This window comes from Stegodyphus dumicola, chromosome X2, assembly GCF_044657685.1.
Source record: "Stegodyphus dumicola isolate Sdum_Otavi_A_Nest chromosome X2, ASM4465768v1".
In the NCBI taxonomy this organism is placed as follows: Eukaryota; Metazoa; Arthropoda; class Arachnida; order Araneae; family Eresidae; genus Stegodyphus; species Stegodyphus dumicola.
The window spans coordinates 198,171,721-198,187,140 of record NC_140781.1 but is presented as its reverse complement, the minus strand read 5'-3'; positions in this window follow the sequence as shown (position 1 = coordinate 198,187,140).

The window sequence follows — 15,420 nt, the reverse complement described above, 5'->3', positions numbered from 1 at the left end:
CTCTCCTCATGCAGCATAAAAATATCCATATCCTGCAAATACGATTTGAATCAACTAATCACCATTCATTCCTCATCACAACAACAGATGCGGCTTTGTCCCACCAGCTTACCTTGAATCGAAGCTTGTCTTTCCATTCTTTTAAAGCTTTCATCTTCGTCTGCATTTTCCCATCATCATCCATCCATTTGTACAGTATAACCATCTGATTCCAATTTGATATGATCTGGGGCATTTTCTCCACTAGATCGCACAACAATCCTTGATTTGCAATTCCTTGCGCCCGACGGATGAATTGAAAACATAAACTTTTCAAAACAGGGAAAAAAAAAAAAAAACACGGAGCAAAAGGGGCTTTCCTCCCAACACTTCTGAAAACTTATGATGCGAAAGTCCCATTTGTCTTTGAAACATCCAATTGTTTTTTGTTCTTACTGTATAAAAAGTCTGATATATCATACAAATCCAAATGCAGACTCATACTTGATAAAGGTTGCCCGTTTGACTAGAGGTCCACCAGCGGCCGAGCGATAAAGTCGGGGAACACTGGTAGTTCGAATCCCGGCGAAAAGGTTGTCTGCGTGGACGTTTTCGCAGTTTACCTCATGTGCAACGTGTATACCAGCCAATTTGCCTTAACAAATCCTTCACGAAGACATCCCTCCCCATAGGCAGACAGCCTTCAAGTACTTTGCCGTAACCAAGTAAACTAAAACAAACTAAACTGTTTGTATAGAATATGTCAGGTAATGTACACCCGTGAAAAAGTATCCGTACTCTTGATTCGTATTTACGCTTCATATAATATTGAAATCCATACATATAAAGTTTGCTTAGTCCAAAGATTGCAAAACCATTACAAATGTGTCAGTTTAATATAATGATATTTTTCCCACTTAAATCTTCATCAATATTTTAATCTCCTTGAAGGATGAAAATGGGACTAATCTTTGTCACTCGTGCATGTTATTTATATTTTGTATAGCCACCCTATTCCGGATATTTACCTTTGTTTTTCTATGCACAGAATTATTCATTAATTTGAAGAAATACTTGAATTTCTCTCTTCAATATTAAATTTCATATATTTTACAAATCAGGCTTCTTGCGAAAATTTTAAAATTTTGTGCACTTTAGTAATTTTTACACATTATTTTAAATAAAATTCAAATTTATAAAATGAATTTCTTTGTTTTTCAAATTGGATAACTAATTTAGTTGCCTTTGTCAGGGTTCTTCATCCTTCTTTTTGCAGTAAAAAAATAGAATGGGTTAAAGATGGCTCTTCTATTAAAAGATTTCTCGGGAGCTATAATAGATATTCATTATTAAGAACGAGTAGTTCAGAGAAAGTTTTCAAATCTGCTTCTTAAACATAGCATGCGATATAACTAAGTAATATAATAAGGATATAGTAATAGTTTTTACATCAACGGCGGACGGTGCGAACCACTCAAAATCCTCTATAAGGTAAGGGCTGTGACATGACCCACCCATACAAATTGTTTCCATCCAGATGCATAACGCAATTTTAAAGCTTGGAAAGATCTTAATGTGACAAATAATGATTATTTATCTCGGCCCATCGGTGAGATAACATGGAAATCCCCAAGAATACCTCTTTCAGTAAATAAGTTCATGTTCTGATTAATTATGTGAACAGCATTCTAGCTTTCTGAAAATGAACATAATTTCAGATTTTTTTACCACGTAATCCTTGATGAAAAGATAACCGATATTAAATTTTCTGCCATTAATACTGACTCATCTTAATGCAATACTATGGAATCGTAACTTTAGGCAGTGCATGAAAGTGATCTTCAGAATGCTTTTACCTTGACAGGCACTTAATCTCTGCGCCTCGTATCTGAATCCCTGCCTTGGCGTACACTCTAATATGCCTAAACTTTTATGCTCACTAACCATTATCGTGCCGTACAGTATGTGACATGCATGAAAGCTATTTTCTATGTTGTTTGCCAATGTAGGCAATTTTATCCCAAAGTATTGTTCTGAAAGTTTATGCTTCACGGAGAAATTAAAAAAATAAATACATAAAATAAAAACTGACTTATGAGAAATTGAAGGCGGTGTACCTTTCGGTTCCTGGCTAGGGTGCCGTTTGTTTTCAAGAACATAACCACAAGGTTTAATGTCTTTACAATATTAGCTGTAACTTCGTAAGAAAATATTGTTTCTAATATATCAGTACCATAAAATTACTGGTTTGTTAGCGAAAGGCTAAGTACAGAGCAAGTCTGCAGATGCAACGCACGGGAACACATAAGAGGGATAGCTTTTTGAGTTAGTAAGTCAATAAACAATTGTTTGGAGTGCAGTAGAACTCCAATTATCCGAATCAATTGCGACTGGACCCCCCATTCGGATAATAAAAAATTTGAATAATTGGATTTTTTTTCGAAGCAAGGGTCTACGTACACTTTAATTAATTACTGTATGATGAAATAAAAGAAAAAAATTACGTTTAAAGAAAAAGAGGTTTTAATTACTGCTGGACATCTTGGTCAAAGTAACTTGTTTGACTGTCTCATCCGTTTCCGGCCAGCCAAATTCCCCAACCTCTTGACAGTGAGAAGTTGCATGTGGTCACACTCGGGCTGAGGCTCCATTCACTTCAACGCGGTTTCAAGGCAGGCAAACACGTCACTAGCTGACGGTGCCGTGTGTGTGATGGCAGACCGCACATTAACAGTGTTAAGCGAATTTCGCTTACTGCGCATGCTTAATGGTGTACCTTTGGCGCGGGGACAAATATTGGCGACTAAGCAACCATACGCTAGCTTATTCGTGATCTCCATGGCTGCCGAGTGATATTAACATCACTCGGCAATTACAATTCTAGTGTTGTGGAGTGTGTGTATGTGATTATGGCAAAGCCTCGAGGGCTGTCTGTCTAAGGGGAGGGATGCCTTCGTGGAGGACTTTCTAAGGGAAACTGGCTCGTATACACGTTACACATGGGGAAAACCACGAAAACGCACATGCAGCCAGCCCGTTCGCGGGATTCTAACCTCGGACGGAACTACCAGTGTTCAGCGACTTTACCAGTGTTGTGGAACTGTGTTTATTAGCTATTTTAACGTCCATACCGAATGCACTTGCTTATTTTTCTAATATATTGTTACGGATTTGGCATTTAAATAATTAACGTTAGTTGAATTGTAAATTAAATGGTTTTATTTCCCGCGCAGTGCAGCGCGTGACGAATATTAAAAAAAAGCTCAGCCGGAAAATTGAAAATACAAGAGCGCGTGCATTTAAAATTTAATAACTATCTCTTTTTGATTTCGAGAAAGTACTAGAAAATTCTCGTGCGCGATTTTGAAATCTTATAAAAGGAGGAAAACCTCTCAGTTCGTAGGAGTTACTTAGTTTGTTGTTGTTTAGAAAACTGCTCTTGTTGATTGTAGCGAATTCGCGGATTAGCTTTTTTTTAGCTGTTTTGAATTCTTTTGAACGTTTGAGTAGTTAAAAGATAACTACTGTGAGATTTTGTAATACTGCATGAATATCTGAGGAAATTCAAGCATTATTTGTTGTGATAATAATAAATTGTGTTCCTTTTTCATCGGACTTGTGCATTCATTTCGTAATGAACCCGTACGCACGCAACAATATGTTTCATGTTAATTTGTCAGAAACAGTGTGTGTGTGTGTGTGTGTATGTGATTATGGCAAAGCCTCGAGGGCTATCTGCCTAAGAGGAGGGATGCCTTCGTGGAGGACTTTCTAAGGGAAACTGGCTCGTATACACGTTACACATGGGGAAAACCACGAAAACGCCCATGCAGCCAGCCCGTTCGCGGGATTCGAACCTCGGACCGAACAACCAGTGTTCAGCGACTTTACCGCTCGGCGTCAGAAACAGTGCATTTAATATTTGTTAGCATATGTTGTGCGTAATAATTCGTTATTTAGATGTAATTTGTTTACATGTTATAATTCAATAATGTAAACTGGATTTTCTCGCTTAGTTTGTTAACGTATATTCGGGCTTTTATTCTCTTATTTCAAAGAATTAAATAAAGGAATTGTAAAATAATTAAGGAATTGTAAAATTTCTTCAATGTTATTTACAAACACTTGCTATATTCCTCTGTGTTTCTTTCCGTATGTAGGAATGGAACGTATGGTAAATCCTGAATTGTTTTTATTCCTTAAAAGTACAATGAATAAATTTTCAACTAATATATCCTAAATTTCAGTCTTATTCTGAACGAAAATTCGTATAGTTCCAAAGGAAAGTGCAGAATTTTATGAGTATTACATCTTACATTTTGAATGCAAACACTGCTTCACATTATTTCGTAATAATTATTTACATCTCCTCCCTCTATGCCTGTATCAATGTTTTCATCGGGTTATTTATCAATAATTCCTGGTAAAATTATAAATATATTATCAGAAAAGGTTTTTCCTATATCATCTGCAAGGAACAGAAATTTAAAGCGATGAATTATTGAAATGAATTTTAGTCAGTATTTAAGTTATTTAGAATTCTACTGCAGTGGGAAATATAATTAAGACACAATAACACGCCGAATAAATACTAATTCAGAAGTCAAACAACAAAAATCAGCGTTATATTTAAAAAATTTAATTTATTTTATTAAATTTAAAATTATATTAAATTTAAAAATTTTTTTAAATATAACGCTGATTTTTGTTGTTTGACTTCTGAATTAGTGGGAAATATGTTATTTAGATTTCTGTTGCATTAAAAACTATTTAAAAGCTGTGTAGAAATATTATTTTGAAATGTAAAAATTTTAAGTAGCAAAATTAAAAGTATTTAAAAGGTAGCTATTGTCATTGATCATAAATTAATTGATTTGTCAAGGGAAACAAACCTAGACTTCATTACATAAACAATATATTTTTTTCTGGGGGGGGGCGAACATTGTTATTAATGGTGATATAATCAAATAAATAACAAAGAATCTTTGCAAGTGAAACGTATTTTACCATTTCTTTGAATTTAGATATTCTTCGGAATATTCCAAGCATTTAAAAGAAATATATTTCTCAATATTTACATATTATGTAATTGTTGATGTATTCGCATTTCATTAAGTTCCAAATATCTGCAGAAACACGTATTTTGATCTGATTTAGCTGGCTTAGTAAGTTAAGAAATAAGTTTTTCTTTAATATTTTGGAATTATTAACAAATTGTAGGGTTTATATTTATTTTAACTAACATTTATTTTAAGTTTAAACTATCTTTCCTGTCAAGCCTTACTTTCCTCTGGAACTGCCAATGCCAGAATATGTAAATTTGAGTAGAACGCGCAAGCATTCAAATTATCAGCGGAAGTATTATGATTTAAAATAGAAAGGAAACAAGTTCGGTGTGTGATATTCTTACTTCACGAGCGCGGAGGTAGTTAGCGAGAATTTGAAGAACCCCGCGTTTCGGCCTATGTGCTTGGCGGGAAGTAGTGTTAATCGTCCAAGTGAGCTTCAAGTCTGCTGAATTAGCAGCGGTATTGTAAAACGCGGTGAGTTAGTTATTTTAGAGAGCCTCGTAGTTAGAATCTTGTCTTTAGTTTCTTTTCAGGTTATTACTTTTATTTGACTGCCGAGTTGGCACCGTCTGTAAGCGTCAAGAGGACGCAATTGTAATTTATTACGTTGAATAAAAAGGGACTTAAACCCTTTACAAGACTCTGTGTTTTATACAGTTTTCACAGTCACCTCTTGGTTGCGTGCAAGTTGGAGGCGCGCAACGTTATATTGGCGCCCGAACAATTATCGAACTGAAATGGCCGAAAATTGGATGGAAGCCGCTGGACAACACCAAGAAATGACAACTCAGTTAGAAGGATTTGGATACCTGGTCCAGACTTTGAGAGCGTCAATCAAGCCAAACGTCTATTTCGACGGAAAAAATTCGGTGTCGGTATTTCTAGAAGGTCTAGAAAACCACTTTCAGCTCTACCCTGTGCCTGAAAGACAAAAAGTTGCCATCGCCACATCAGCACTAAGAGGACAGGCCGTGCTATGGTGGAAAAACATAGGCAAATTTTTACTAGGTGAATTTGGAAGCCGGACATATACATTTGAAAATTTCAAAAAATCGTTAGTAAAGGCCTTCCCCATAGTGAAAGATCGCGCACGGCGGGAAGCCGAACTATATAGTTTCTATCAACGGGATACAGCACAATTGACGGACTTTATTTTACGAAAAATCAAGCTAACGGATATGCTGTATGGAAAGAAACCCGATGCGGAGATAATTGAAATAATATTACCAAGATTGTTACCCGCTGTCCAAGACTACTTTGAAATTAGAAACCCAAGCACATTGCAGGAACTTTTCGAATTGGCGGTGAAGTTTCAAAATCGCAGAATAGCGGAAAAAGCGAAAGGGGAAACATATTCTCAAAGTACCCGAAGGAAGGAGGAAACCAGAAATGGAAATCGCTCTTATGGGGGAAAGAACTATCAAGCTAACGCATCGAAACTCGAAGGTCAAGGCCCAAAAAGAAAATTTGAAAATAAACATCCGCGTACCCAGAAGACACAGATTGAAAGGAAAGCTTTAAACGAGTAGAGGGGCCTGTGAAAGGGAGGGTCCAGACCCCGGAAGTTTTAAAAAAACCCTCAAATAGACATTTAAACACTGTCATCGTAAAAAACTCACAGCTACCAATTATACAAGTCCTGGTTGGCGATGTACCAGTAGAAGCCCTCATCGATACAGGAGCAGAAAGAAATTTTATGAGTGAAAATTTCTTCAAAAAGAATTTTTATAGGATACGATTATTTAAAACCAGAAATACGGAAATTATAGCGGCGCAAGGAAAAACATGTCACTGCATCGGGAAATTATCATTAAACTTACAGGTAAAAGAGGAAAGTCTCAAAGTATTAATTTTTGTGGTAAAAGACCTGCAACACTCTCTTATTTTAGGTATGGACTTTTTAAGGGCCGCGAGGGCCAAATTAAATTTTCAAGATAGTTCCGTGGTGTTGGAGATGGACCAGAGGGTGGTGGAACCTGTGGAGACACCTGAATTGGACCTTAGCCATCTGAATGACCATGAAAGTAAAGCAACACAGCAAGTGGTGAGTAATTTTTCTCATTTGTTTTCAGAAAAACCAGGAAACTGCCAAATAATAACACATAAGATTCAATTAAATGCCGAAAAACCTTGTAGGACTAAGCCATACCGTTATGACAAACAAAAAGACTTAATCATCGAAGAACATATTCAGGAGATGTTAAAGAATAAAATAATAACGCCCATAAATAGTGAGTACGCGAGTCCAGTCGTACTATGTAGGAAAAAGAACGAGTTTCCTCCTTCGGATAAAAGGGCTTGGAGGTTTCCTATTGATTACAGAAAACTAAATAGTATTACCAAATTTCCAGTTTACCCTTTGCCGGTTATAGACGAGATCATTAGACAGATCAAATCGACAAGATATATGTCTACTTTGGACTTAACGTCTGGCTACTATCAAATAGCTATGAGACCCGAAGATATACATAAAACCGCGTTTATAACAAAATCGGGCACTTATGCATTTTTACGCATGCCCTTTGGGTTGTGTGGGGCCCCATCAACATTCCAGAGAGCTATGGACATTGTTCTAAAGCCTGTCCTAGGAAAATCAACTTTAATTCATCTAGATGATATAATTATAACGAGTAGTATGTTGGAACAACACATTAATGACCTCGAACAAGTTTTTAAATTATAAAAAGAGGCCGGTCTTACAATTAACGCCTCAAAATGCAAGTTCGCAACTAAAGAACTTAAATATCTCGGTTATAAAATTTCGCAAAAGGGTATAGAAACGCAAGATTCAAAAATAAAAGCTATTAAGAATTTCCCACCGCCCAACACCGCCAAGAAACTTTCTTCTTTCCTTGGATTATGTTCTTACTATCGATCTTTCATAAAAGATTTCGCTAATATTGTTGAACCACTCTTAGTAATCAAAAGAAAAAAGAGTAAATTTACGTGGACAGCGGAAGCTAACACAGCTTTTGAAAGATTAAAAGAAGCGCTTATTAATGCCCCTGTTTTAAAATTCCCGGAGGGGGACGAAAACCTGGAAATTGTAGCAGATGCGTCAGACTATGCGGTGGGGCGATTCTTATGCAAAATAACCATCCGCTGGCATTTTTTAGTAAAACGTTGAATCAGACACAAAGGAATTATACAGCTACAGAAAGAGAAACATTAGCCGTATTAATGGCTGTACACAAATTTCGAGTTTATTTCGGCAAATCGCCAGTAACAGTCTTTTCGGATCATGCGGCTGTTGGTAGACTTTACTCGGGGGAAAAACCTAACGCCCAGGTTAATAAGATGGGCTTTAAAACTCCAAGAATATAATATCACAAAATATAAACCGGGTAAGGAAAACAATGTAGCTGACGCACTTTCTCGTATAAAACTGGACGATGAAGGAAATGAACTTAAATGCGCTGTGTTGACTTCAAAAATTTTAGATTCTAGAGATACGGTTATTACTGAACTGAAAGCTGATCCTGAATTTGGAAATATCTATGCTTATTTGAAAGACCCCGAAAGCATCGAGCACACAGATATCGATGCGATAAGAAATCGAGCAAAAAACTATAAAATAATAGATAATTTATTATTTTATACGAAAAAACAAACGAAAATCTTGAGTATAAGTCAGTCATCCCAGCCTCGCTTCGATTAAGCATTTTGAAGGAGTTGCACGAAGAAAAAACAGCGGGCCACCTAGGGGTCAGAAAGATTATAAAAAGGGTACGCGAGGCGGTATATTTCCCGCAATTATACAAAATAGTAACGGCGTATGTCAGGTCCTGCAATCAATGTCAGTTAATAAATGATATTAATTACAGCCCGGCCGGGTACTTAAATAGCATTCGCGCTACATTTCCGAATGAAATTTTAGGCATAGATCTTCTTGGTCCCTTCCCCCAGAGCGAGTTAAATAAAAATCGTTTTCTTTTAGTAATAGTAGATCATTTTTCAAAATGGATAGAAATTGTTCCACTTAAACGCGCGTCAGCCAAAACAGTCGCAGATGCATTCTTACACAGATACATTTTAAAATACGGTGCACCGATAAAAGTCATTAGCGATAACGGAAAACAATTCATTAGTCAAATATTTGAAAACATATGCAATGGACTTGGCATACGCCATATCAAAATGGTTCCGTATAGACCACAAGCTAACATAGCAGAAAGAGTTAATAAAAACATAGTAAAAATAATTCGCAGTTACGTGAGCACACATCACAAGCGCTGGGATGGCTACATAAATGAATTAGCTTATGCTTTAAGAACGGCACATCATGATACTACGGGAAAAACTCCAGCAGAATTATTCTTAGGCCGAAAATTAATTACGCCTTTAGATAAATTATTCTTTGTGCAACAAAGAGAGCAGGAGTTTAAACAAAAAGATGTGCAAAAGTTGATTGATCAGGCGCTTAAAACCTCGGATACGGCAAAAAATAGGCAGAAACTATATTACGATAGAAAACGCCGTGAAGCAGATTTTAAAGTTGGGGATAAAGTATTGAAGCGGAAATTTTCTTTATCAAGTGCCCCAGACAATTTTATGGCAAAGCTAGCTCCAAAATTTGAAGGCCCCTATGTAATTCAGGAAATCAAAGGAGTAGTCTTATATCTTAAGAACGAGAGAGGGGAAATCTGTAAAGCAAGTCCCGACCAGGTGAAAAAATACTATAATCCAAATGATTTTGAAATCCTTAAAAGTTTCTAGCAGGACTCAAGTCTAAACCAAGTAGAAGGTCCAGAGACTACAACAACTATTCCACCACCCAAGAAGCAGAGAACTGAAGAGAGACCTAGCACTTCTACAACCCGGACGTCGGTATCAAAAAGAAAAAATAATTTTCAAACTCCAGCGTTTAAGAAAAACAAAAATACAGATGCACCGGGTAAAGAAACCGTGGTAAAGAGAAAAACACCACCTACAAAGGATAGCAGGAGAAATTACACATCAAGGAGAACGCGCACACGGCCACAGAGTCAGGTGCCAGCAAGGCCGCCGTTCCGGAAACTGAAACGCCAACAGGAGGCACAAAAATACGAGGAACATAATAAATTCAAGAAGGACTCCAGACCGGAGGACGTCAAGACCAGCCGTCCCAGGGAGAAACGGAAAGGCCAACAACCAGACGATTACTCCGCCAAGAGGCCAGCATGTAGAGGACGCAAAAGAAAAAGTCAGGTGGACGACACTCGGAGGGCAGTAAGGAGAAGATTAACATCCATGAAACCTCTAACTTGGGACCAATTCTGCCAAAAACGAATGACGGAGTTTCAAGCATCGAAAACTCAAAGATAAGTTAAAACCTTCTATAAATTTTTTTTTTCCTCTTTTGTTCCGAAATGTTATGCATAAGTACGAAGTTCTATGTTTTGACGAAAGTCAATATGTCTCGGTTGAGACTTAGTTTTGTTTTACTTTATTTAGCTAAGGCAAAAGTATTATTTTCTGTAAGTGTAAAAGCTAAAAACAAGCATTTTCTGTTGGTCGAAAGACTAATTCTGTTATTTAAAGCCAAAATTTGGCTGAAGATAAAAATAACTTCGTATTCTTGTATTAATAAGAATTTTACTTTCAGTGCCGCCAGCTTGGCGAAGAATGAGTAAAGTAAAAATTTATTTTCTCTTATTCATTTTATGGTAAATTGTAAAAAGCATATGTATTAAAATTTTGTAAATGTATGTAAATACTTGAATGTTATGTAAAAGTAGAATTTAGTCTAGAAGCATAAAATTGTAGATGCTAAAAGTGAATGCTTAAAAGCAATGAAGTCAAAATTTAAGTAGTAAATTGTAGATAAAGTCATGCTTTAGAGCGAAAGCCTGCATGTTTAAAGATGAATGAGGGGGAAGTTAGAATGAATGTGTTTTGTAGGGTTCTCCACCTACATTTGAATTTTTAAGACTATTAAAGTAGCTCATTGAGTTGTAGAATGTCGAGTAAGGTGTGTCTATTTGGTCGTTGAATTCTAACAAATCATGGTGGTTAGGGGAAGTGTTGTAAGACTAAAACACGAATATTCCCGTTTGACACCACACACGGTGGAGAGCCAGGGTAAAGTTAAATTAATGCTTGAAAAATTGAATGAATGTGAAGTAAGCAATAACTAAGAAAAACGAATCGTTTAAAAACAAAAATTTATTGTGTCAAGAAAGTGTAAATTATAATGTATGTAGAAAGATACTGATACTTATTCCTTCCAGATGCTGGAAGGAAAGACCAAGATTGATTGATGAAGTCCAGGAAAAGTTGCTGTAAGAAGAGAGCTTTGTAACGATCAACAGAATTTTAGTATACAAATGGTTACATAAGATATTTTTTTTTTGTGTAAACGAGGTTCTCGCCAATTAGTTCAGAATTAGAGAAACTTACAACAGGTCGTTTGTAGGACCTGCTTCCAAGTTTTCCAAATTCTGGCAGCGGCAAATGTAGGGTTTATATTTATTTTAACTAACATTTATTTTAAGTTTAAACTATCTTTCCTGTCAAGCCTTACTTTTCCCTGGAACTGCCAATGCCAGAATATGTAAATTTGAGTAGAACGCGCAAGCATTCAAATTATCAGCGGAAGTATTATGATTTAAAATAGAAAGGAAACAAGTTCGGTGTGTGATATTTTTACTTCACGAGCGCGGAGGTAGTTAGCGAGAATTTGAAGAACCCCGCGTTTCGGCCTATGTGCTTGGCGGGAAGTAGTGTTAATCGTCCAAGTGAGCTTCAAGTCTGCTGAATTAGCAGCGGTATTGTAAAACGCGGTGAGTTAGTTATTTTAGAGAGCCTCGTAGTTAGAATCTTGTCTTTAGTTTCTTTTCAGGTTATTATTTTTATTTGACTGCCGAGTTGGCACCGTCTGTAAGCGTCAAGAGGACGCAATTGTAATTTATTACGTTGAATAAAAAGGGACTTAAACCCTTTACAAGACTCTGTGTTTTATACAGCTTTCACAGTCACCTCTTGGTTGCGTGCAAGTTGGAGGCGCGCAACGTTATAAAATGATTTTATGTTAATTAGAAATTGATACATTTGTAATTCCCCCAAAAATTCTTTAAGACTGGCAAATGCTTACATAAATTTGATTCCCCCCCCAAGTACATGTGACGAGTTCGTTCCATTAGACTTTGGGGTTATTTTGTAACAGCTCTACTTATTGCCAAATTTGGTCTTTATGCATATATATAAGGCATACAACATGCATGCAAAGTTATGATAGCTGTTAATTTATCATAATTGACCAAACATTACGAATACTGTTTCTCTTTCAAGATATGTACTTTCAGTTGTTTCTGAACTACTTAGTATGCTTCTGCACTAATTTTTGCATTTTCTTAATTCATATATTTAATTAGTATTATTACAAAATTAAATAATGTCTGTAATGATTGTATTGAAACAATTGTATTTGAAATTTCACCTCTTTCATAATAACCACAATTGCCTAGTACATATTCATTAGCAAAGCATACAATTAAGTGCTTCACAGTATTATGAACAGTAAGGCTGCTATCACACGTTAGTTTGTTTCGGAAGAACAACTGTTTGGAACAATTTTTCTGCTTGTCACAACAGCCAACCATAATAGATCGCTTTGGGGTTAACAAAGGGGAAACTGGTTTCCCATTACAAACAAGCTGATAGCTGATTGGTTGAAAAAGAACAACTTGCAATTCTTTTGGAAAGGAAGTCACACGTCTTTCTTTCAATAGTAAACCAGGCAGAAAATTTGTCCGAAACAGTTTTTCGTATGTGTGTGTGTGATTATGGCAAAGCCTCGAGGGCTATCTGCCTAAGAGGAGGGATGCCTTTGTGGAGGACTTTCTAAGTTAAACTGGCTCGTATACACGTTATACACGGGGAAAACCAAGAAAACACCCATGCAGCCAGCCCGTTCGCGGGATTCGAACCTCGGACCGAACTACCAGTGTTCAGCGACTTTACCACTCGGCCGCTGGTGGGTCCAGTTGTTCGTATGAAACAAATGCTGTGTGATATGTGTTTAACTCAGACATCATTATTTACATCTAACATTCCACTTCCAGAAACAATTATCAAAATTTTTCAGCTGCCATTCACTGTACCAATGCTTGAAATTAAAATCATTTTATAAAAGTCTTTAAAAGTATAATGCAAGTATTGAAAAATATTACACCATAACTTGGTCATACACACAAAATATATTATTTTTATACCAATAAAATAATATGTTGTTCAGTGCTGAATGAATTATTTAACAATAGGAGAGTGTCAATGGTTGTTAAATCACATCATAATAATAAGAGAATTTATAAAAAAGGAAATACGGGGTTTTATTTTTATTGTATTTAAATTTTTACTATTTAGTTAAGAATGATTATCTACTAACTGTAATTCATATATTCATCTCTAGTACATACTTTCTACAACTCATCTTTGGCTACTATAGTCTCTGTAGTCAGCTTAGCAGATGATAATTGACAGTCATAATTGTTATCTTGCCTTCCATGCAACTTCTGCTACATGTTTTGCTATAACTTGCATGAAGGCATACATACTTTTCACCCCAGAAATATAGAATTTCATGAAGAAATAATTTGCAATAATATATAGCACACATGAAAACAAAATAAGCATAAAGTGCAATGTTATGTAATCATTGACGAAAAATTACACACATCAAAATGTACTTTATTGTTGACTTTAATATTACTTTAGGATTATTAAAAATCATCATCAATTCCTACATGCTGTACAATGATTTGCCTTTTAAAAATAGAACTTGTTACATTTAATATTTTATCAGGTTTTCTATTCAATAGAAAGGCCTACCAGCAGCCGAGCGGTAAAAGTCGCTGAACACTGGTAGTTCGGTCCGAGGTTCGAATCCCGCGAACAGGCTGGCTGCATGGGCGTTTTCGTGGTTTTCCTAATGTGTAACGTGTATACGAGCCAGTTTCCCTTAACCCTTTAACTGTCAAGCTATTTTGATGATTTGGGTACACAAATTGTCAATTTTTTTTATTGGAAAAACCAAATGTAGCCGAAATAAACATCTCCCGATATATAATCGGGTATGATAATACGATGCACTCAAAAAAAAAATTACCCCGAGAAATACTCGGGCGTGACATTTTCGAACACCCTCGGGCATGACAGTTAAAAGGTTATAAAGTACTCCGCGAAGGCATCCCTCCCCTTAGGCAGATAGCCTTAGTGTGCTTTGCCATAATTAAATAAACCAAACCATCTATTCAATAGATAATTGATAATATAAGGAGTTAAGTAAATTTGAACCAATTATATTCCTTTTTACCAATTCTTTACAGTTATACCACAATTCATTGCATTACGAGTTCATTACATTACTTTATATCAAATTAACTTCAACCAAAACATTTCAGCACATTTTGAGATAAAAGGCCCAAGTACCTTGTATCAGTTTTAGCTGTAATAACATTATGTTGTAAATACTAATAGTTTTCTTTTTGAAGTTTCTTGAAAATGATGTTTCTTTTCGAAAAAAATTAAAACAGTAAGGAAATAAATCTTTTATTAAAACATCTTTCTTAATTAAGACACAATAACACGCCGAATAAATACCAATTCAGAAGTCAAACAACAAAAATCAGCGTTATATTTACAAAATTTTCACAGGACTAGTTTCGATGGTTTTACCGAACCACCATCTTCAGCTGCAAAACCGCAAATGAACCAGATAGGAAATAATGATTAGATAAGATAAGAAAGCTTGGACAAGAATAAGCAAGTGGCGCCATCTGTTGGTGAAACCAGAACTAAAACATAATTTCTTTAAAGGCCGAAGGCAAATTTGGATTGGAATTACGATAAGTTAACTAGAACAGAAAGATTTTTATGAATGTGAAATGCCTCTAGAAAATCCAGTTCTCCAATGGAAGATGTTTTTTGAATAATTTTGGCAGCAGAAAAACTGAAAGTGTGGTTTTCGGACCAACAATGTTGAGCAACAGAAGACTTCTGTGTTTCCTTTTTTCTAACATATGCCTCATGTTCCTTGACGCGAAATTTTTAAGGCTCTCTTAGTTTGGCCAATGTAAATTAAACCACACTGGCAAGGAATCCTATAAATACCCCAGGAATTCATATCCGGAATGGGGTCCTTGAGTATGGAACTCGGAATTTTATTCATGGGAGAATAAACAACCCGAAAGTTAAATTTCTGCAAAATATGTGCAACTTTATAGCTAATTGATGGAAAGAAGGGAATGACAACAGAATTTTTATAATCTCCTAAAACAAGAGTGTGCCTTTTAGTGTGTTGAAATGAGAATTTTTGAACTGCTTGATTAATAATGTTGGGTGGAAAGCCCCTGTCAATAGCTATTGCTTTTAAATAATTTAGTTCTTCATCAAG